Raw genomic sequence first — 24,354 nt, 5'->3', positions numbered from 1 at the left:
ACAGGTTCCTGGTAGCCTGCAGCGGCCTCGGGGATGGCTGGCACCCTGAGTGTGGAGGACAGGGAGTGTTCACAGTTCCCCACAGCTGGACAAGAACCCTGAATCCAGACACCCCCACAAGGGCCCCTCAGGAGCAGGCTCCTGGAGAGGGGGTGTGACACCTAAAGCAGGGTGCGTCGAGGTCCCCTGATGCTCAGGGCCCGTCATGGCTGCAGGAGGCTCTGTGCACACCAGCGAGCCGCAGCCGGGAGGCCCCGTGGGGCTGATTCAGAAGGGACACACAAGCACAGGCCGTGACCCTGACCCTGCCGTCCCCGCCGGTCACCTCCCCACTCTCCATGCTGGAGGAGCTGGGCCAGCACATGACCTCGGGGCCAGGCGAGGGTCCAGGTGGGAGCCAGCAGGATGCCCACCAGCCTCGTCGCATCCTAGGTCACGGTTGGGACTGGGCTGGGCACCAGAGGAGTGTAAAACCGACCGAAAAATGAAGGTTTCAAACGAGAATGCACTAGGAACCTTTTTATGCCCCAAAACACGCTTCTCTGTTAAAACCTGAAAACGACCAGAAAAGCCTCCCCTTCTGCCCTAGATCTCCTCCACCACTCTTCTGGGACACCCGCAAAGAGAGTGTGGACAGGGGTGTTCAAAGCGGCCTGTGGACAGAGGGAATAAAGATGCTTTCTGTGTTCAGCCTGCCGAGGCCGGCTTATTAATAAACTGGAGGCACCTTTCTGTGACAAGAACGTTCTGGCACGTGGGGCAGTCAGCGTGAAGCCAGAACACGGGGCCCAGGGGCGGGAAGCAGCCTGGACCCCGGAGATGGGGAGGGGAGAGAGGCCAGGTGAACAGACTCAGCCCTCGGGAGGCTTGGTGGTAGGGGCTCCGGGCTGTCAGAGCGGGCGGGCCACCCCGAGGTCGAAGCCGGGCTTCCCTTGCAGAACCCCTGGGGGGCACGGGTGCTGGCTGGGAGACTCGGACACCCAGTCCCCTCACCTGCTGCCTTTTTCTGCTGTCGTTGATGGGCTGGTGCCTGAGTCCAGACCGACGGCAGGCTTGTTTCACTTCAGCCCACCTCGGCCTCCCCATGGCCTGCCGTCCCACAAAGTCTGGGTCCAGACGGCAGACAGCATTTCTACAGGAAAGTCACGACCTTCCGGTGGTGAAAGCTCCCCGCTCCGCCGGGGTCTGCGAAGGGCCTCCCTCCTCCTGTGTCTCTTCCCCATCAGTTCAATGTCGACACGGGTTTTGTGGGTCGACCACAGGCCAGACCACACGCGCACCTGTGGCTGGGACAGTGAAGAGAGCCAAGTTCCCGTCACCTGCCACCTCGGGGCTGGCGCTTTGGGAGGGCAGGTGGCGAGTGGAGATGAGGTCTCAGAGGCAGGCGTGGGACTCGCAGGTCGCAATGCAGCAGAACTGAGTTTCAGTCCCTCCGGCTTCCTAGTTTATTGTGCACGTCATTATTACCGCAGCTCTGAACGGACCGATCAGATGTGTAAAGGCGTGACCTTCTCCTCAGCTCGAGGGTTTTTTGGTAGAAGAAACTCAAGCTCTGTGGACCCTTTCCGCAATGAGGACTTAGCCGAGTTAAGGCATTTCACACCCAGTTTTACGTAAGGTCTTTATCAGCAACCCAGCTTTCCAAAACCCAGAAGAAGACTTTAAATTCATTCTTATTGGTGCATTAAAATTATTATTCATGGGACTGTGCATCGTACATCTTAATAATATTTAACATTCTGTCTTGCGGCCAACAGTCACCATGACCAAAGCAAACTATTAATATTACCAATACAAAACTATTACGATAGAAGCATTCAGCCAGGTGTCTGAAGTATTTGATGCCTGCCCTGCTTCACCCCCAAAATGAACCACCCTGCCGGTTACACGCTTGCGGTTACGGCAGTGACTTTCAAGTATTTTTAGTCATGAAAAGCTATTCTAGCCTTGCATATTTTTAATCTGACATCTACAAGTTTTATTTGTAAGTTAAAATGGTTGCAAAGGATGTAATTTTCAGGGTACTAAAAACACTGACCTAGAAACAAACCCACATCACCCCTTAACAGTCTCCGGTGGGATCCATACCCCGTAACAATTTCACCCCACTGTTATCCCTTCAAAAATGCACTGACAAGCTCTTCTTTAAAAGCCTGTCATTTTAGGGGCACCTGGGGGGCTCAGTCGGTTAAGCATCTGGCTTCGGCTCAGGTCACGATTTCACGGTTCGTGGGCTTGAGCCCCGCATCGGGCTCTGTGCTGACAGCTCAGAGCCTGGAGCCCGCTTCAGGTTCTGTGTCTCCCTCTCTCTGCCCCTCCCCTGCTCACACTCTGTCTCTCAAAAATGAATAAACGTTTTTTTAAAAAGCCTGTCATTTTACATTTTACTTCTTCCCCTTCAAACTGTATTTTTCATACAGTATCTCCACAGAATTTATCTAAACGTAGTGTTACTTTTATATTAGACGGACTTATTAATCATTTGAGCACACTTCTCTGCAGACAAAACACATATATAAATAGAAACGTGGACCTGTTTTTTCAGTGTGGTCATGAAGCTCTCAGCGTCCAGAACATTCAGTGTGTGTGCTGCAAGGACCCGACACTATGAGCTACTGATGTGCCCACCATCTCGGGCAGGAGGTCTTGTCCTCATCAGCAAGGTGTGCAGAAGAAAGCCAGAACAGCCTGGAAACTACTGCCAGCAGGTGTCACAAGAAATAGCAGTGCCTATTTGAAATTTTTTTTAACATTTATTTATTCTTGAGAGAGAGAGAGACAGAGCATGAGTGGGGGAGAGGCAGAGATAGAAGGAGACACAATCTGAAGCAGGCTCCAGGCTCTGAGCCATCAGCACAGAGCCCGACGTGGGGCTCGAACTCGTGAACCCCGAGATCATGAGCTGAGCCGAAGTCGGATGCTTAGCCGACTGAGCACCCAGGTGCCCCAGCAGCATTTATTTAGAACCTGGGTCTCCCATCAGGGGCTGCTCCACATCCCTACCTGTGTGAGTCTGGTTTCTTCATACTTGACCTGTCCCTGGGGATGCCAGGCCACGGCCCCAAACCTCTGCATGGACTGGCTTCCCACAAACAAAGTGCCAGCCTCTGCCCCATGGCAGGTCATGTCCCCTGCCTGTGTCGTGGGTGCGGCCCAGGCACTCACACTAGTGGAAGCATGTCATTGAGCCCAAGGTGACCCCCCGTGACCACTGCAAGCACAGAGTTCATCCCTTTTAAAGTTTTATCTATGTACATGCTGTGAGACCTTGTTCACAGCCAGAGCCAGCAATAGAGGAGGTACGTGCCAGAAAGAACTTATATTACAAACAAAGTACTTGAAAGACTGAAACTAATGAAGCCCATCCAAGAAGAGATCAGCCAAATAGGCTTTATCTATTAAATTGCATTTATAGTTAAAAACCTTCCGACGAAGAAAAAATTAGAATTCTCAGCACAGGAAGGGAAAACAGTGCAGCTGTCCATGGGAGGCAGCATGGAGGTGCCCTGAAGAATAAAACACAGAATGATGGCCTGACCCGGCAAGTCTGTTACTGAACTTGTACCCCAGAGAACTTAGAGTAGGAACTCAAACAGACATTGGTACACACGTGTTCATAGCAACATTATTCATAACAGCTGAATGAAAGTGTCCATCAACCGATGACGGATAAACAAATATTACATACAACAGAATACATACAACAGAATATTACTCAGCCTTAAAAAGGAAGGAACCTGGGGCACCTGGGTGGCCCAGTCAGTTAAGGGTCCGACTCTTAATTTTGGCTCAGGTCATGACCTCACAGTTCATGGGTTTGAGCCTCATGTTGGGCTCTGTGCTGACGGCACAGAGCCTGCTTGGGATTCTTTGTCTCTCTGTCTCTCTCTGAAGATAAATAAACATTAAAAAGAAAAAAAAACAGGGACACCTGGGTGTCTCCATCGGTTAAGCATCCAACTCTTGGTTACAGCTCAGCTCACAGTTTGTGAGTTTGAGCCCCACATTGGACTCTGCGCTGACAGCTCGGAGCCTGCTGGAATTCTCTCTCTCCCTCTCTCTGCCCCTGCCCCCCCCCCAAAATAAAAAAATAAACTTTAAGAAGAAAAAAAAGGAAGGAGATTCTAATATATGTTCAAATGAATGCACCAAGACATTATGTTGGTTGAAATAAGCCAGACACAAAAGGACCAATACCGTGTGATTCCAGTCATATGCGCTCATGGGAGTCACCAAATTTGGTTTCTAATCACCAAATAGAAACAGGAAGCAAAATGGAGGTCACCAGGGCTGGGGGAGAGGTGGGGAGCTGGTGACTAGGCGGACCAGAGCTCCCACTGAGAAGATGAGAATGTTCTGGAGATGGACGGTGGGAGTGTCTGCACAGCGCTAGGAATGTGCTGGATGCCCCTGGCCACACACTCATGAATAGCTACAGTGCTAAGTTTTACGTTTTATGTTTTCCTACGATAGATAAACACTTCTTCATTACAACTAACATTTTGAAAATAGGAAAAACTTGTGTTTTGGTTCCAAAAAGCAAGCTCTGTATCCAATCAGCTCATTAGGTGGGACCTGCTCCTAATAGGGTCTCTGTGGAGCCAGCAGCTCTGTCCCATGGCCACAGTCCGCCCCTCACCTCTGCACTGGGAACCCTGTGAACTTGGCTGTGGCCTCGAGGTGCATCTGAGAAGCACGACTTACCCCAGGAAAGCGGCCTCGGGCCCCTGGGGAGTCAAGGGTGCTGTTGGGCTTATCCGCCAGCTTCCAAGCTCCAGAAAGGTAGGGGCAAGCAGCCCTTGTGTCCCTCAGAGGCCTGGGCAGGTGTGCTTCCTGCGCCAGAGAGCACCCAGAATCCCCCAGGAAGATGGTTTGTGGAAGAAGCGTTTGTCTCCTGCAGTCCAGAAAAGAAGAGTGAGTGCCACGATTCTGCTCACTCTGGAAGCATCTGTGACTCGTCAACGCTCACGCAGTAAACAGCCTCCCGTGTTCACACCCTCAGTGCAAAGGTCTGAAGAAAAGGCAGAGCCAGTTCTACCTACATGCTGTTAACCTCCATGCTCTCCCCTTCCCGTTTTCATTACCCTCTTATTTCATATATATTTTTAAGTTTATTTATTTTGAGAGAGAGAGAGAGAGAGAGAGAGAGAGAGAGAGAATCCCAAGCAGGTAGAGAGCTCAACGCGGGGCTTGAACTCACGAACCATGAGGTCATGACCTGAGCCGAAACCGACAGTCGGATGCTTACCTGACTGAGCCCCCCAGGCACCACTGATTTCATCTTCAAACAGCATTGAAAAGATGTTGCAGTTGGTACCACGCTGGTCGCCCCTGGGCCGTTGAGGCGGGACGGAAACGTTGCAGAGCTTTGAGAAGGCACCTCCCGGGTCCCAGGAAGAGTGACCTCCGCCGTGGGGGGTTAGGCTACCTCTGTGGTCCCAACACTGACGTGTGGTTACGGCCTGGAGATTGCTCGGTGCAGCGGTCTAAATGTACCGCGGCTTTGAGATGTGCGAGACCAAAGAACTTCATCCACGACACCTTTCATCCGTCAAGAAGAGACTCCCAAACTCGAGAAGCATCTGTTTCCATCAGAACAATCTGAGCGCTAAGTGCGCCCCTGAGTGCTTGCAATGCACACAGGCCTCGTACCTTTACTCCTCTTCCCCCAGCATCTAGCTAACGTGATGCTGTTTGGCACTACCCTTGAGAACCTGAACACCAAGCACCATAATGCCTCAGACAACAAGAAACAAGTTAATGCTATCCAATCACATGATGTGAGGTTGTGAAGTGACAGAAACTCTCCCATTCGGCCAGGGGAATGTAAGTTGTTACAACTGTCCAGAAACCTGTTTGGCGGTATTTCCCAGAGCTCACCCCGTGTACACCCCATGACCCAGCAATCCCATTTCTGAATACGCACCTATCAGAAGTGCCCACACGTGTGCACCGCACACGCAGACGAGGACGTTCAAAACCGCATCGGTCATCATAGACGTGCGCGGGGAGCCACCCCGAGGCCCCCTGGCAAGAGTCGGAGACGTTTACCGAGGGACGCCGTGTGGCAGTGACGCACTGCCCGTGTACTGTGCTTCCTGCCAAACACGAACAATCTCGTGAACTAATATCGAGCCCGGGAATCCAGATGCGTGGGTATAACTGGATACTGTAAACGTTAAAAACAGCAAGACAAACTCATGACAGAATAAGCCAGGGGGAGCACTTCCTCTGAGGGGTCAAGGACTGGAAAGAGGAGGAGGGAATCTCCTGGGAATATTCTAGATTGTGCCCCAGGGCGTGGTCCCACACACATGTTGCCATGGTAAGAATTCTTCTACCTGCACAGGCTTCAGCTTAAAAGCAGACTTAAAAATATACAGAGAGAGGTGTCTGGGGGCGCAGTTAAGCATCTGACTCTTGATTTCGACTCAGGTCGTGACCTCACGGCCGTGAGATTGAGCCCCAGGACGGGCTGTGTGCTGAGCGTGGAGCCTGCTTAAGATTCTCTCCCTCCCTCTGTCTCTCTACCCCTCCCCCTCTTGTTCTCCCTCTCTCTCAAAATAAATAAATACGTATGTTTTTAAATATGTAAGTTGAAATTTGAGACCTTAGGACTTGTGGAGGCATCAATGAGAACAGTAATAAAGCTGTTGGTTAGCACCCCCTACTGGCCACCAGCAGTAACTGCAGGGCAGAATCAATGACCTCAGGCCAGGGGTTGCGGGCTCCGTCGCTCCTGTTGGCTCACCGGCCTTAGGAAGGGCGTTCGGTCCAGTAGAAGAGTGGGAAAGAGGCTGGAGCTGTAATCACTGCGTCCCGTAGCGGGCACAGCCATGGTGACTGTGGCTTTGTTTCCGAGCATCTCTGTACCCCGTCTGTCCGTCGGTTAGCCCTCCGGGTGCTCAGGGACCGGACCCCTCCGTCTCAGTGCACAGCTCCTGAGAGGGGTGCAGCCTGAGGCAGAGCCTCAGGCTGCACCCCACTCTATCCCGGATCCGCTTCTGCATTCGTAATGCCCCGTACAAAACAGGCGCTCCCAGGAAGGGGCGGCCATTCCCAAAACAGGCCAGCGGGGGGTGTCTCTGGAAGGATACACGTGGCTCCCCCTGCACACATCTTCTCAGAAGGCCCTGGCGTGCCAGATGTCCTTCCAACATCTGGATTCTGGCTTCTCCTTCGTCCTGTCATTGTGGGCACAACCCAGGGGTCTGTGGGTCATGGGCATGTGTGTGTGGGTGTGCATGCATGAGTATGTGTGTGCATGTGTGTGTGCGTGTGGATGAGGGTGCCTGTATGACAGTGTACCTCCAGTTGTATGTGTTTGTGTGCATGTGGCGGGGGGGGGAATGCATGTGTGAGAGTGTATACCTGTGTGAGTGGGTGCATATGTGAAAAGCTGCATGTATGTGTGCATGTGCGGGAGTGGATGTGTGTATAAGAGTGTGTGCTTGTGCGTGCATGTGTAGGAGTGGGTGTATGTTTGAGTGTGTGTGTGCCTGGGTGCACAGGAACCCCCAGGAGCGTGAGGAAGGAGCTGGACCACTGTGAGCCTGTGCCACAGAAACTGAGGTGCCACAGGGAGAGACTCCTGTTTCCCTCTCCTCTGACGCCAGGAGCCAGTTCCGGTGGCCTTGTTCATGGCCAGTTCTGGTGGCCTTGTTCATGGCCGGAGTGGACAGGACCAGGGGCGGGTCTTTCAGGGCATCCCTGCAGGGGGGGACAGAGCCATGGCAGCTGGTGACCAGGCTCTCCAGCGGGTGGTGACCATCCATGGCTCTCTGTAGGAGAGTGGTTTGGGGCCGTCACAGGAATAGGAGCCCTGAGAGGAGAGTCAGACGTTCCTAGAGCGGAGCAACAGGGGCTCAGGCCACCCTTACTTAGGAGGAAGAGGACGGTGGCCTGGTACATAACCCACCTGGCTAGCAGGGCCAGCAGGTGAATGGCCCGTGGCAGAAACCGAGCCCCCCGCCCCCCGCGTGTCTCCCACCTGCACTGAGCAGGTTCTGGTCAGAGGACGCTCCTGGCCTCACTGCCAGCCCACAGCAGGCATGTTGGCCCCTCCCGGCGGTGGGCACTTCTCTTAAGTGGGTGAACTTGGAGTCTGGAAGAAAGGGAAACACCAGAGGGCGCCCGGGTGTAATTGCATTCTCCCCCAGTTCTGCAAACAGGTGCCAGAGCCCGCCTGGGGCGGGACGTCAACTGTGCACTTAGAACTCCAGAACAGTGACTCCCCGGCCCTGCCACCTCCCCGCCCCAGCTCTGGGCCCTTCCCCTCAATGCCCTCCAGTTTCTCCCGTGAGCTCAGCCTCTCTGCACGCATGTACACACACGTGTGTGCACACACCCAGCACCCCTACTCCAACACAGACACGCGTGTGCACAACCCACGCCCCCACTACTATGCATGTGTACATGCATGTGTACAGCATGAAGACCCATGCACACACAGGCATGCTCCACATACCCCCTGCACCCCCACTCCACACACGTACACACACACACATACACACGTGCACACACACATGCCGGCATACACCTCAGCACCCCACTCCACACACATACACACATGTACACAGACAGGCACAGGCACAAACATACTCCTGAAACCCTGTCCTTCCCTTTAAAAAAAATTTTTTTTAATGTTTATTTTTGAGAGAAAGACAGAGAGACAGAGAGAGACAGAGTGCAAGTGGGGAGGGGCAGAGAGAGAAGGAGACACAGAACCCGAAGCAGCCTCCAGGCTCCAAGCTGTCAGCCCAGAGCCGGACGCAGGGCTCGAACCCACGAATTGTGAGATCATGACCCAAGCCGAAGTCCAACGCTTAACCGACTGAGCCCCCCGGGCGCCCCGCTGTCCTTCCCTTTTAAACCCTACGGGATCTTGTGTGGAAAGTGAGTTCAGGTTCCCCCCCACCATGTATACTGAGGTTTAAATTCTATTCCCAGCAAAGACAAAAAGCTAAAGACCTTTTAGAAACTCCTGTCTTAAACAGCAAAGCAGGGAAGACGTATACGAAGAGCTCCAGGTCATCTTGCTGTACTTTGCATTTTCTCACCTCATACCTCTATTTATGCAACCAAGTTATGGCAATGAATTGGCATTTTCTTGTGGACGACATATGATCTTCTATTTTACAGAGTCAACTCTTACATGAGGAAAAGCAGCTGAGGCGGTGACTGGGCTGTTTCTCTCTTCAAGTAGCAATTTAACAAATCTTTCTTGAGCACCTACTGTGTGTCAGGCATGGGGCCAAGAGCCGGGAGCATCCTGACAGACAAGACCCATGTGGCCTGTGCCCGTGCAGAGCTCACTTTACTCACAGTGCATTTGTCTTTATTTCCTACATAAACTGAGTGCTTTAAAAATTATGGGGCGCCTGGGTGGCTCAGTCGGTTGAGTGTCTGACTCCAGCTCAGGTCATGATCTCACGGTCTGTGGGTTCAAGCCCCACGTCGGGCTCTGCGTTGACAGTGTGGAGCCTGCGTGGGATTCTTTCTTGCCCTCTCTCGGCCCCTTCCCGCTCTCTCTCTCTCTCTCAAAAATAAACATTTAATAAATGTAAAAAAAATTAATGGTCTTATGTCACATCTAATTAATGGTCTAATTAATGGTCTTACACCATGTTTTACATAATCTTAAACAAGTTACCCTCTTCCAGTTTTCAATTTATCATAAGACGAGAGTTGGTCCGATGCTTACTGGTTTTGACGCCAAGATTGAGAGCATCTTGGAGACATTACCCCCAAACGTTAATTCATATTTGATTTCTAATGAAGGTCTATAACTAGTTATAGATGATTGGAAAAGTATGCCCATGATAAGTGAAGAGATAAAATGTGATGGCTTCCATTTTATGGACTAAGCAAGAAATATAAATAAACTGTTAAACTTGCCTTCTTTCAGCTTAAAACCTGTTTAGGGGCGCCTGGGTGGCGCAGTCGGTTAAGTGTCCGACTTCAGCCAGGTCACGATCTCGCGGTCCGTGAGTTCGAGCCCCGCGTCGGGCTCTGGGCTGATGGCTCAGAGCCTGGAGCATGTTTCCGATTCTGTGTCTCCCTCTCTCTCTGCCCCTCCCCCGTTCATGCTCTGTCTCTCTCTGTCCCAAAAAATAAATAAACGTTGAAAAAAAAAATTAAAAAAAAAAAAAACCTGTTTATTCCTTTCAAGAGGAGGCGATGACGCTAGAGAACATGACCTCGGTCTCAGTCCGGTGCCAGCACGAGAGGAGCTCAAAGGGGGGTGAGTCACTGTCGTGCAGACCGGGACCCAAGAGCACTGGGTGGCACCCCACGCAGAGACAGAGGGAGCCAGTAAACAGGGAAAGTAGGGTCCAAGCGAGGTCATCGCCTCAGAACCTTTCCCAGCAAATCGTGGAGAAAGAGCACCGAATGTTCTATGCTGACCTGATTTGACCGGGGGCGTTTGGGGACTTGGTGACAAATCCTAAAATACGAACAAAGGGTGCTGAGCCACAGACGCGACAGCAGAGGCAGCAGCTGTGACAGCCGCCACGCTGAGCACGGAGTGGCCTCGCCACGGTCTGGGCCACCGAGGTGCCAGGAACCCTTCCGCCGCATGTGGGACGCTCAGTGAGGGAAGGCGCCAAGGTCAGCAAGACAAGGCAGAACCAAAGCCAGGATACTTCCAGCCGCAGGCAGAGCCCAGCAGCAGCAGGTCCCTGGGCACCCGTCCTTCTCAGGAGCATCGCAGGCTCTGGGGTCACCTTCTACCCCGGCGTGTGCGTGTAGGCGTGCGGGGTGCTCCCAGCTGCCGGCTGTGTAGCTGCGGACTCTGCTGGCAGTGGCTTTGCAGCCGGGACCAGGGGCGCAGCCACAGACCCGCACCGAGAGGGAGCTGAGCCGAAGCCCCACTGACCGCCCACCTTCATGAGCCCTTCCCTGATGGGTGATCGCAGTGAGGTCCGGGGTCTCCCGGAATCGGTGTCAGCTCAGAGCCGCGAGTCCCCGATGCGTCTATTTCTTTTCCCCAGGACACGGTCGCCCTGGGAGGAGGCCAGGAGGAGGGTGGCCAGCGGACACTTCTGGGGTGGACCAGGGAGGGACCTGGCGTCCCCTTCGTTCCAGGGGTTCTGTGAACGGGCAAGCGTGGGAAGACCTGTTCAAGTCTGGGAAGTGACGGAGGGGCCATGACTCTGGTGTCAGGATTCAGATTAGGCTTCCGTTCATGGATCTGGAGCTCTTGTGCTCACTCAGACCGAGGAGGCCTCCCTCCCGTTCTACGTTGGGATCGCTGCGATCAGCCGGCCCACACCCCAGGTGTCCGACTGTTCTGGTTTCCGCCTTGACTCTGCTGTCCACCGCGGTGACCGCACCCACTCTGCCTTTGGTGGCGCAGTGTCCCCACGTGGCCCCGAGCCCCAGAACCCAGTGAGGTCGGACCTTCGCAAGAACGACGTCGGGGCTCTCCAGCCGGCTGTGCCCCTTCACAGATCGATCTCCCCCAGTCACGGTGATGCCCGCAGGACGAGCGGGTCTTACACGGTGAAGCCACTTAACGGTCCAGTCTCCCCAAGCCATCAGACACCTTCTAGAGCACACCAAGGCAGTTCTGGCATTGTGACCTCATTAAGTACAGGCCACTGTGTGGTGCGTCATCACCAACCAACCACACAAGCCCCTGCTGACCTCTCGAACTAAGACATCAAACAATCGCCACCTGGCGGGCCCATATCCATATATTCAACCTGATCCGACCTTATGTTCCTTCCACCACCATCCCATACCCTTAATAGCCATGTCCACATATAGTCCCCGAATCCCTGTCCGTATACATGGGGAAAACCACATGGTTCTTCCACCAATATTCTTCTGTGTATTCCATTCACTCCTCTGGCAGTGGCACATCTCCTTCTGGTCACTTGGTTCCCTCGGGTCCCTCGGAGACTCGAGCCCAGTTTAGGTCTGGAAGCCAAGAGGGGTGGGAGAGAGTCAGCGGTACCCTGCACGGCCTCTCAGGGAACAACGTTTTCAGAACCGAGCGGTTGGTTGGACGTGGAGAGGAAGGAAAGGAGGTTGGAATTGGGCGGCCGGTAAATGGCGGTGTCAGTAGGAGGGGTGGACAGCGTGCTCTGGGCTGGGGGTGGGGGCGTCTCGTGTATGTCCCGGAAGACTTAATTTTGTGTGTATATTTACTGATTTGAACAACTCACTCCCTTGCTTACAGACATTAAAACACTTTTTCTCTTCCTTAATGATGGTGAGCTGAAAGTATTATAGCTGTTGGCTGTAGTTCCCAAATGTGATAAACACCAGGCTTGTAGTCATTCATACATATGCATATTTGGTCAGTTTTACTGACGTATAATTTACATATATTCACCGTATTTAAGTATATATAATTTTTTAAGCTTATTTATTGATTTTGAGAGAGCGAGAAAGAGAGAGAGAGAGCATGCCAGCAGGGGAGGGACAGAGAGAGGAAGAGAGAGAATCCCAGGCAGACTCCGCACCATCCATGCAGACCCTGACGTGGGGCTCGAACCCACGAACCGTGAGATCGTGACCTGAGCCGCAGTGGGGCGCTCACCTGACTGAGCTCGCCGAGCGCCCCCTTGAGGATATAATTTGATGAGTGCCCACTGATGTTCATCTGCTACACTGACTTTCTCACACTCCTGTCTCTGACATCCTCAGTCCCAATGTGCCCCGACCAGGGATGCAAAATGTATCACAGTGTTAGTTCCAAACCCATGAAACAAACATTGATGGAATTAAAAGGAGACGAATCCACCTTTGTGGTTGTAAATTCTCACATCCCCTCTCAGTAATTGGTGGCCCCATTAGACAACTCATCCATGAGGACACAGAAGATCGGAATAACACGACTAGCCACCTTGACCTTACTGGAGTAGAACCCTGCACCTACCAACTGCCAAATACACATTCACTTAAAGTACACATGGAGGGGTGCCTGGGGGGCTCAGTCAGTGGGCGTCCAACTCTTGATCTCGGCTCAGGTCTTGATCTCACGGTTCACGGGGTCGAGCCCCACATCGGGCTCTGTGCTGATGGTGCAGAGCCTGCTTGGGATTCTCTCCCTCTCTCTCTCTACCCTTTCCCCCCTCAAAACAAATAAATAAACTTAAAAAAAAAAAAGTAAAGTACACAGGGAATGTTCTCCAAGATAGACCACATGCTGGGACAAAAAGTAACTCTCAATAAATGTCAAAAGATCCAACTCTTACAAAAGTATGTTCTCTGACTACAATGGAATTAAATTGGAAATCATTTACAATGCGGCTAGTTAATGTGTACATACTGAGAGTAAACTTTTGTTTTACTCACACCTCTTTCATGGAATTTACTGTAGTTCTCTTTTGTGTTCATAGTCTTGTGAGTAACTTCCTGTAGGTGACCATACATTAATTAAAAGCAGGCCTGGGGCGCCTGGGTGGCGCAGTCAGTTAAGCGTCCGACTTCAGCCAGGTCACGATCTCGCGGTCCGTGAGTTCGAGCCCCGCGTCAGGCTCTGGGCTGATGGCTCAGAGCCTGGAGCCTGTTTCTGATTCTGTGTCTCCCTCTCTCTCTGCCCCTCCCCCGTTCATGCTCTGTCTCTCTCTGTCCCCAAAATAAATAAATGTTGAAAAAAAAATTAAAAAAAAAAAAGCAGGCCTGTGATTTTAATCATCTGTGTCGGCGTCTGTCACTGTGCTCTGTGCAAACAAGACCTCAGTAAGTGCTTGATGGGGAGCAGGTGAGCAATGCTTTCCAGGAATATAGGGACAGCTCAACCAGAGAAGAAATCACTTTGGGCAAAAATGTCAGGGATTGTCAACAGGCTAGTGAAGGGAAATAGGTAGGGAACAGTCTCTTTTTTTTTTTTTTTTTTTTTGGTGACCTTGAAATGAAAGGCCATAGGAACACACAAGGGCTCACACACACATTCCTGGGCACACAGGTTGCCGGCAGGGTTGAGAACCACTGGCTTACACCTCCCGCTTTGGGCAAATGCATCTGGGGAGTCGGCCTCCCCTGCACCTTCACATTTGGAGGTTGATCCAGCACGGAGGGTGTCAAACAGGCAAGTGTGGGCCCAGGAGGCCGTGCCTTGGCCTGGGCAACACTCCCAACTCTCGGCCAAACCAGATGTTCGATCGCTCCTGGGGATCCCAAGCCTCTAGTCTCTGTGCCCACAGCCCCCTGCATCAGGAACACGGCACCGTCCAGATCACAGAGACCCAGCTGCTGTCCTCACTCTTTTAGACCCCACCTAGAATTCATTCTTGCTCTAAAGTAGACAGAAGCAAACCACTCCAGTGATAGAGCCCAAAGGAACCCATCTGTCCATAAGATTCATGTTTGCAGTCTTGATCAGGGACACAAGGCCAGTGACCTGTAGTGGGACTTTCATGGTGAGCTAGAGTGTCTCCTATCTCCCGGTACCTGGAGTGAGTGTTGCAAATTCTCCAAAACACAGATCATTTGAATTAGTCTTGTTGAAAGGTCAAACTGCCCTGTTTGAGTGCTTTGTGAAATGTTTTTAGGAAATCAAACAACTGATGACCAAGTATCACCACTGCAAGAACCGCTTGGAGTTACTGACCCAGGGAGGAGGACTGGGTTTCTCTTACATGCGGCTTATAATCACACTGCTTGTTGTGACTGAGTTGTGCCCCCTGATCCCTCAACTAAAGTCCTGATCCCCAGGACCTCAGAACAGAAGCTTGTGCAGAAGAGCAGGGCCAGTGCAGATAGAACCGGGTAGGGTGACGTCGTACTGGAACAGGCTGGGCCTAAGCCGGTGTGACCGGCGCCTGGCCAAAAGGGGACGTTGGGCCGAGGACATGGGGAGAACTCCGAGTGAAGAGGAAAACATGGATGGGGCAGCGGAAGCCAACGAGACCAACGGTGTCCAGCAACACGGGAGGCGGGAGGGAGGCCATGGACGAAGCAACCCGGCCTCGGGCTTCAGGCCTCCAGACGGCAAGCCACCCAGCATGTGCTACTTGGCACAGCCACCCCAGGAAACTAACCACTGTTCATCACAGCCTTTGTCTATCGCGTGTTTGCTGTGTCGACCGCTGAGCTTAGCTGTTACATGAGTGACCACACTTAACCCTCCTAGAACCCTGTGGGAAGGTGCTAACGTTATCCCTACTTTAGGCATGTGGGTGAAGGGGGGCCTCCGGGGGGCTCAGGAACTTGCCCAGAGGCACACTACGAGCGAGCCGTGGAGCAAGCCAAGTCCCGGCGCGCCAGGCCGACGCCCTGCTGGCTCTCCCGCACGGCGCTGCCACACGCCGAGGCCTCGATTTGTTCCAAGACTATTTTCACTTTGATTCTGAAGCAAGTTCAAGCTTATAGAAAAGTTGCACAAAGAGCCCAAAGGGCTCCTGCTGACGCTTCACCCGAGAGCCCGTCCACGCGTCCCCACCGCACCTGCCCATCCAGATGTCGTCCTCACCGCGCCGGCCCATCCACACGTCCTCACCGCACCAACCAACGTGATCAGAACCCATCCAACTCCCAGCCGAGGTTAGGAACCAGCTCCAGGTTGCTGGGTGTTGTGTATACTCCTTTCCTCTCTGAAGATCTCGAGGTGTGAGTTTGAATGCGATCATCACTTAAGCGTGATGTCAACACCAGCTAATAAGCTGTATTTCTCCTTGCGAGGAACTCGGGAAGCAGCCAAACTAAGAAGGGGTCAGCCCGCGGCAGGTCCATCCGGCTGCAGCTTTCCTCCGCCTCAGGCCCGGAACCGGGGCTGCCCTCGAGTTAGGCTTCCATTTCCAGCCGCACCAGATCAACAGCGCTAGGCTCTGGTGGCGGGTACGCTCCCTGACCCCGCTGGTGGCAGAGATCCCCGGAAGCTCCATCTGCAGGGCAGACAGGTGGACCTGAGTTCGCAGTTAAAGCGAACTCAAGCCTGCCTGCCTCTCTGTGAGCTCCAACGGGGGAGCCGGGCGGAGTGCACGGTGCACCGTGGGGGTCGGGACCTGTCCAGCAGCGGGATCTGCACCGGTCCCCTTTAGAGGAGCGGAGTTTTCGGCTGTCCGAAGTCTGATTTGGCAAGAGGCCACCACACCTGGATGCTGAGCGTTTCCATCTGGAGGGCTGCTGACAGGCGTCAACAGAAAGTGCACTTCGGTCTCCTCCAAACACATGGGGCCAACACACCTGGCGCGACTCAGACGGCCCCAGGCAAGGTTTTGTTTGAACGACAGCGTGTTTTTAATCTCTTTTCAATTGGTTTGGTTGGGCACATTTAGAATAGGAAGAGTCCACATAAGATATAGATTTCTGACGTGTCCTAAAAAAATGGAGCCATCAGGCCATCCCGGGCCGGCACACGTGCGAAAATTCCACTGTCGCCAAAGCTGTCCCTAAGTCCCTGACCTTCCCACCTCACCTCACCTCACCTCACTGGTCCTTAGAGCCAGTGAGTTTGCACCCCTGTCCGCAAGCCTTTGTTGTCTCCTTTTAAATCGATAACAACACATGAAGGCTGGAGGGGAAAATACAGTAAACTAACAATTAAGACAATAAAATTCCACCCAGGAGCATATCCCCAGGTGGAAACCACGTTCAGAGCAAGCCTTTTAGGGTAGACAGGTTGCTTTTCGCAAAGCCCTTTACATGATCACGTGAGGAAGTTTATCGGAATAAATAAGTCATTGAAAAGGGGGGCTTCACCAAACGGAAGGTTATGGTCTGACATCTCTGGAGGGTCCTCTCTCTCTGTCCAGTCTGGGCCTCATGCACGAGAGATGTCAGTACGCGTGGGCAGGTCCTCGTCCATCACACCACGTACACGTCCTGTCTTTAATAGTTCTTTTTAAATCGAGGGAAGGGTCACTGTTTCAGCTGCGTTTCAAGTTAAAACCAAGACTAAGTGATGTCTGTCTGGGCTTTTAAAGAAGGCGCTGAGGTTTTTTTGTTTTGTGTTTTTTATTTTTTTATTGTTTATTTATTTTTGACAGAGAGTGTGAGCGAGGGAGGAGCAGAGAGAGAGGGAGACACAGAATCCGAAGCAGGTCCAGGCTCTGAGCTGTCAGCACAGAGCCCAACGTGGGGCTTGAACTCACAAACCTTGAGATCGACCTGAGCCGAAGCAGGACACTTAGCCAACTGAGCCACCCAGGCTCCCCAAGAAGTCACTGAGTTTTAAATTTGCAAGAAAACTTTTTGCCAGAAAAATTTTGCATTTTTAACACTGTAAGTAAATGATGGTGACCTCATTTTATCATGATAGCCTGGAATATATTTCCCACACACATGGTCAGCAGGGCTCCATCTGGCTCTACACACGTAGCATCCCGTGTGTTGTGTGTGCGTACAGACAGAAATACTATGGAATTAGGGTGATTTTGAAAACAGAGTGCAAGCCAGGAAGAGGTGGGTCCTTATGCTTCTTTATTTACCAGAAGCAGTGCTCCTTCCAGAGTAGTGGCCTCAACCAGGGGCAACACGTGGCAGTGTCTGGAGACATCCTTTGTTGTCAAACTAGTCTCACGGTGCTGCCTGCACCCCACAGTGCCCAGGACAGCCCCACGACAGTCAAAGACCCAGCAAAAATCCTCTAGACACCCTGTTCTGGAAACATAAGGGGTGGAGAGTTAATTATGTTGGAATCTGAAGCAAACCGCTCGTTTGCATAACATACGTGAAGAAAATCGTCCTTGTTCAGAACTATTCAAAACAGCCAAGCTCAAGATCACCTGCTAGTTGCCCACCTTCTACAGAGAGCCTCAGGAATAATGGACAGGGGCTCTAGAGCCATGCTGTTGTACACTTAGAAGAAGCATCCAGCAGAGAGGGTAATCCAAGAAGGGGGGGAGGTAATCCAGGAGAGAGGATACTCCAGGAGAGAGGGCTAACTCAGGAGAGAGGGATACTCCAGGAAAGAGGGGTGCTAAAGGAGAGAGAGCTGCTTCAGGAGAGAAAGCTATTCCAGGAGAGAGGGATACTCCAGGAGAGAAGATACTACAGGAGAGAGGCTACTCCAGCAGAGAGAGCTACTCTAAGAGAGAAGAAACTCCAGGAGAGAGGGCTAGTCCAGGAGAGAGGCTACTACAGGATAGAGAGATAGCCCAGAAGAGAGGATCCTCCAGAAGAAATGGATAGTCCAGGAGAGAGGGATACTCCAGGAGAAAGGGATACTCCAGGACAGACGATACTACAAGAAAGAGGCTCGTCCAGGAGAGACAGCTACTCCAGGAGAGAGGGATACTCCAGGAAAAAGGATACTTCAGGGGAGAGGAATACTCCAGGACAGAGGACACTATAGGAAAGAGGCTACTCTGGGAGAGACAGCTACTCCAGAAGAGACAGCTACTCCAGGAAGAGAAGGATACTTTAGGAGAGAGGGATACTCCAGGACAGAGGAATACTCCAGGAGAGAGGGTAGTCTAGGAGAGAGGCTATTCCAGGACAGACATCTACTCCAGGAGAGACAGCTACTCCAGGAAGAGAAGGATACTCTAGGAGAGGATACTCCAAGACAGATAGATACTCCAGGAGAGAGGCTATTCCAGGACAGACAACTACTCCAGGAGAGAGGGATACTCCATGAGAGAGCCTACTCCAGAAGAGAGAGCAATTCCAGGAGAGAGAATACTCCAGGAGAGAGGGATGCTTCAAGAGAGAGCACTTGAATACTCTAGCACAGAGGATACTATCAGAAAGAGGCTACTCCTGGAGAGACAGCTACGGCAGGAGAGAGGGATACTCCAGGAGAGAGGGACACTCTGGGTTCTGTTCTTGAGAGACAGTGGGAAGGACAGAAGAGTGCACAGGTAAATGCAAGCAGGGGTGCCTGGATGGCTCAGTCGGTTAAGCGTCCGACTTCGGCTCAGGTCACGATCTTGCGGTCCGTGAGTTTGAGCCCCGCGTCGGGCTCTGCGCTGACAGCTCAGAGCCTGGAGCCTGCTTCTGATTCTGTGTCTCCCTCTCTCTCTGCCCCTCCCCCGTTCACACTCTGTCTCTCTCTGTCTCAAAAATAAATAAATGTTAAAAAAAAAATTAATGCAAGCATATTCATCATACGAGTGATTTTGTAATCAAACATGTATGGAATCTTTCATTAACATTTCAATCAAATAAAAATACCCTGATGTTAACAAAGCTCACAGTTTTAAATTATTTTAAAACATCATGAAACTCATTCACAGACATTGGACTGTTGCTTACCGACTAGCTCCTCTCTCTCCCCTGGGCACCTCCCCTAGGCCAAAGCCCCTTCCCTTCCTGTGCCCCCTTCAGGGAGTGCCTGGCTTCCCACCTGCTCTGGGCAAGGGGGTGGATTTGATGGAAACCAGGAAATACTTGCCAGAAAAAGTTGTGCTCCCTGAGTTTTTGGTTTTTCTTTTCAATATGGAAGTAAATCTCCTCTAGATGCTGATAACATGTTTATGGGACCTCGGTTCTTACAGTGGAAAAAAACGCCGAATCCACTCTAAGACTAGATTTGTAAACTTTTGTAAATACTTTGGAATCGATATCGTAACTTCAATAAACTTCGTGACCCTATTGTGACAATTTGCAAGGAAAGCAGTTTCCTGGAACAGGTGCTAGACGGTTCTGAGAGCGTTGTGCCCTCGCGGACTGGTGAATGAGGACCCTCCCGAGGGAGCTCTTCCGCGTCCAGTCCGGAACCCTCTGCAGAGCCACCCTTTCCGAGAGGTGCGGTGTGGGCACTAGACTCACTCCCCCCTACCACTGAGGGCCCCACACGATGTGCGTGTGCATGCACGCGGGCTGCCCCCCCCCCAGGGCCCCACGAGGTGCGTGTGCGTCCACAGGGGCTGGAGGAGCTCAGCGAGGCAGTAGCTTCTTGAGGTTTTGCAAAGTTCTCCCCGTGTCTCTGTCTGTCTGCCACACTGGGGAGCTTAGAACAGCAGAAATGTATCCCCTCGAAGTTCTGGAGGCAAAAGTCTGGAATCAAAGTGCTGACAGGGCCGCTTCCTTCCGAAGGCTCTGGGGAAGGACCCTCCCTGCCTGGTCCAGCTTCTGGTGGCCCCAGGCTCCCAGGTTTGTGGCAGCAGCCAGATCACAGCAAGGAGAGTGTGGCAAGGACCAGCAAGGAGCCCTCTCCCAAGTCCCTTCGGACGGTGGCGGAGGCAGGGTGGAGCAGGGATCACATATCACATAGGCCCAGCTGGGGAAGAGTGGAGGTGGGGGTCGAAGGACAGCTACCCTTGACCCTTGACTCTCTCCAGCCCTCTGCCCTGCTGGCCTTTGGGTGGAGGCCTGTGATGTGGATGAGGCCTTCTGGGGGCTAATCCCGTCAAGCTGAGCAGTCGCTCCCCCCTGATGTTGATAAAAAGTGAGGACCACAGGAAACTCTAGATCTTCCTGCAGTCGATGCTCTCCCGCCCACCTGACTGCAGCGAGGGCATCTGACGGTGCAGGACTCTGTAAGGGGAGCCGAGGTTTTAAAATAAAAATAACATGTGACAGGGTGTTTCAGCTGGTTGGGTTCCGAGGTCACTGGTTCAGGCCGGGACCAGGGACAGCTGGACGGCGGGGCATGAGACCGTCAGAGGAGCCCAGCTGACGCATCAGCGCCTGGGATTTCTGCTGCTTCCTGTGGGGCAGGTGTCTCCCCATGTGTCACTGTCACAGCTGAAATGGCCTGAGGAAGAACCACTCCACCCTTTCCAACAGGGCCAGCGCCCGGCATCCCTGCCGTGAGGTGCCATTACTGAGGGATTTGTCATTCGCGGAAGAGACGCACATCAGAGAAACAGCTGTTGATGGTGAACAAATCTGTTTAGGAGCACAAGAAGGAAGCCAGGGGGCAACAACATGTACAATACAAGCAGCTCCCGGGGCGCCTGGGGGGCTCAGTGAGTGAGCCTCCGACTTCGGCTCAGGTCACGATCTCACAGCTCGTGAGTTTGAGCCCCGTGTCGGGCTATGTGCTGACAGCTCAGAATCTGCTTCAGATTCTATGTCTCCCTCTCTCTCTGCCCCTCCCCACCTCGTGCCCTGTCTCTCTCTCTCTCTCTCAAAAATAAATGAACATTAAAAAAAAGAGAGACAGAGAAAATGCAAATTCTACATAAACTTAAAAAAAATAAAGTAGCTACCTAAATGATCATTCTCTTCATGGAGCCAGGATTTGAGAAGTGGGGCTTCACTGCAAGAAAATCAAGACTTAGTCACAACGCAGCCCTCCTGAGAAAGCCATGCCTGGTGCAGAGCATGGCACAGACATGTAGCGCTCAATAAACAGCACCCGAGACAACGGCAGAGAGTGGGCAGCAGCTGGGGGACGGCACGGAGTCTGAGCGAGGACGCTCAGAGCCTCAGCTGACTTGCTAGAGGCCACCACCAAAGCTCACCTCCATTCCCAAAGCACATGTCACTCATCCGGGGGAGGAAGCCCAAAGCATTTGGTGCTCACTCTGGGATTTTTCTTAAAACAGACACACAGAATTTAAAACCTGAGCCATAGGGGTGCCTGGCTGGCTCAGTCGGTTGAGCGTCTGACTTCAGCTCAGGTCATAATCTCACGGTTCGTGGGTTTAAGCCCCACGTCGGGCCCTGTGCTGACGGCTCGGAGCCTGGAGCCTGCTTCGGATTCTGTGTCTCCCTCTCTCTCTGCCCTCCTCCTGCTCATGCTCTGTCTCTCTCACTCTCAAAAATGAATAAATGTTACAAAAAAAATTAAAAAAAACAAACAAACAAACCTGAGCCATCAAAAGATGACCAGAGACATAAAATAAAACCCTCCTGGAAAATTAAGCCTAATGTCAAGGCGATCGATTTAAATTCATTTGGTCTATTCCATGATTCATTCCAGAGGTCTGATTTCTGCTAGTTTCCAGATGGCCAAAACCAGTTAGTTGCTTTATTCACGAGCAGGACTTTACCTTTTGACCACAGTTGTCATTTGTGTTGGGGGGCGGGGGGGGGGGGGGGTAGGGCGGAGTCAAGAGGCAGAGAATTTAGGAGCTACATCTGCAAAAACATCTCAAATGTGACAGCAGTATCCACTGAGAGGACTTTGGAAATCGTTCTGAGGCTCAGCGTGAGTTCTGAAAGTCGTCCACACGGGCGTTGGATCAGTTCATCTTTCTGCTGTGAGACAAACAGGAAGAGGTAGAGATGAGGGGCTGCCCTAACGCCCACGCCCACTGATGCTGTCTTTCCTCAAGGGTCCCCCTGGCGGCCTGGGCCCCTGTCAAGCGAGAGGCCACGGTGCCCACAGAAATCCCGGTCAACCCTGCAGCCTGGGAGACAGGCAAGGAAGGACACGGGGCTTCTCACTGGGCCAGTGGACCGCTCCCAGTCACACCATTACAATTCGATTTCACAGAGGGGACGAGTCTGCGGAGCCCTCGGCGGAGAACACACGGAGATGTATCCTGGAAACGGCAGAGGAGATGTGGGGGCGGCACAGAGTGACCGTCCGGACAGCTGAATGCAGCCGGTGCCTGGGGCAGCAGCTGTGCTGGGGCTTATGTGCCAGGGGACAGCAGCAGGGACCCACGGTGCCACCAGGGAGGCGCAGGACACAGACACACAGACCGTGTGCTGGTGTGCAGACTCACACCTCAGAGCACAGGAGGACTCAAACACACGCTGGGACTGTAGCCAGAATTTCACTTAGGAAACCCCATCGTGCTAGTCAGCGTAAGCGCTCCGAGTGGGAGAGCCACTCTTCCTCGGGCGGTGCAGGGAAGGGGCCGGCAGAGCGGGGCCACAAAGCGCTTGTCAAAGAAAATGAAGAGCCGCGAAGAGAAGCGGCGGGGTGAAAGGGGGCTTTGCGGGTGGGGAAGCGCCCCTGAGCCCGGGAAAAGCGAGAACAGTGGGAACACGTAGCACGAACGCAATTCAGACCCGAGCCGCGGGCACAGCTGAGCGCGTCCGGCCCAGAGGCCTGTGTGTCCCCGGAGCGCTCTTCCTCTGTGCCATGACACACTGTATGACCCGGCCACACGCGCAGCGGTCACATTTGATGTGGCATTTAGACTGTGATCTTGTTTTTACCTATCAAGAACCAAACCCAGATTGTAAACGATACAGGCTGGTACTTCTTCGGTGCTTTTCTATCCGGCGACCGGGGTGAGCTCCGTCCGCCTCTCCGGCCCCAGCAAGAAGCCGGCCCCGTACGGTCCCAGCTGCAGAAATACAACATTGTCTTTATAGCCCCACAACTTTTTTGACACGTTTTGTAACATCTAGGGAGGGGACTTAGCCGCGGAACTATAACTGATGACTTCTTTGGTTTGATTTTGTTCCATTTTGAGTTTAGCCTCTCTTTCCAGGCAAATAAAACAGTCTGGCTCACATTAGACTTTCCCCCAAAGTGCCTCACTCCTCTTTCCTTCCTGTGCTGATGGCTCGTGAGTATCCTCACCACACAGTTAACTCTTAAATCTATCTTCCTGTAGGTTCTTTTTTTTTTTTTTTAATATTTATTTATTTTGAGAGAAAGAGTGTGATTCAAGGAGGGGCAAAGAGGGAGGGAGAGAGAGAATCCAAAGCCAACTCTGAGCTGTCAGCACAGAGTCTGACACGGGGCTCGAACTCATGCACCGTGAGATCATGACCGGAGCCAAAATCAAGAGCCAGATGCTCAACTGACTGAGCCACCCAGGCACCCCATTCTTAAATCTGTCTTCCTAGACCCCAATTCTTTCCTGAGCTCAAGCACTGCAATTTCTACTTGCTTTCCTGTGAGTCCAGGTTCGTTGATCAAAGAACACTCTCGAGTATTTCCCGTGCTTCCCTGCAGTGGAGAAGTGAGCGACACGGAAAGTCCTGAAGCCCACAGAACGTAAACGGCCCGCGTGCAAACTCAACACGTCCAGTCAGGCAGGCAGAAACCACACTGACTGTTTCGGTTCGGGGACCCAGTTCCGCAGGCGACGGAGGCCGGAGAGGCAAATGAGCAGAAGGTAAGATTAGTAGTTGCGGGAAGCGTCTGCCACCCCCAGGAGCTGGGGACCCAGGAGAGGGGGGGCAGTGACCCAGCAGCCTGGTAGCATGAAGGGCGACTGACATGTGGCCAGACCAGGACAGGGGAAGGATGGGGAAGCCACAGCTGCTGGCTAAGGGGGCCTGAGAGAACCAGAAGCAAGCCCCCTCCCTCCTCCTGCCTTCCGACCCCTCCCCTGTCAGGAGAATCCAACAAGATCATGTACACCTGGGATGTGACTCAGCCGTCCGGCCCCATCGCCACAAAGCAGGGAAGAAAGGGGTGAACAGAGAGGCTGAGCGACAGTGGGTACGTAACGCCTGCCCGACCAGTTTTTCCCTACGACTTCCTATTTCAGTTCCTGGCACCACAGTCCTCTAAGCAGTGAAGGGATCTGTGTCTTCATTCACATGCAATCAGCGGTCCAACCCCAGACAGCCCCTGCAATTTCCCTCCTCTCCGGG

The 24,354-nt window shown here is 52.6% G+C and overlaps 1 non-coding gene across 1 annotated transcript; it reads left to right on the top strand.

The window, feature by feature from the left end:
- The first annotated feature begins 9,378 nt into the window (after positions 1 to 9,378).
- TRNAW-CCA (transfer RNA tryptophan (anticodon CCA)) lies at positions 9,379 to 9,463 on the top strand. Its single transcript has one exon. It is a non-coding gene; the product is annotated as a tRNA-Trp (tRNA).
- Positions 9,464 to 24,354: the final 14,891 nt, after the last annotated feature.

Source organism: Prionailurus viverrinus, chromosome A1, assembly GCF_022837055.1.
Source record: "Prionailurus viverrinus isolate Anna chromosome A1, UM_Priviv_1.0, whole genome shotgun sequence".
In the NCBI taxonomy this organism is placed as follows: domain Eukaryota; kingdom Metazoa; phylum Chordata; class Mammalia; order Carnivora; family Felidae; genus Prionailurus; species Prionailurus viverrinus.
This window is presented reverse-complemented; position numbering and strand designations above follow the sequence as displayed.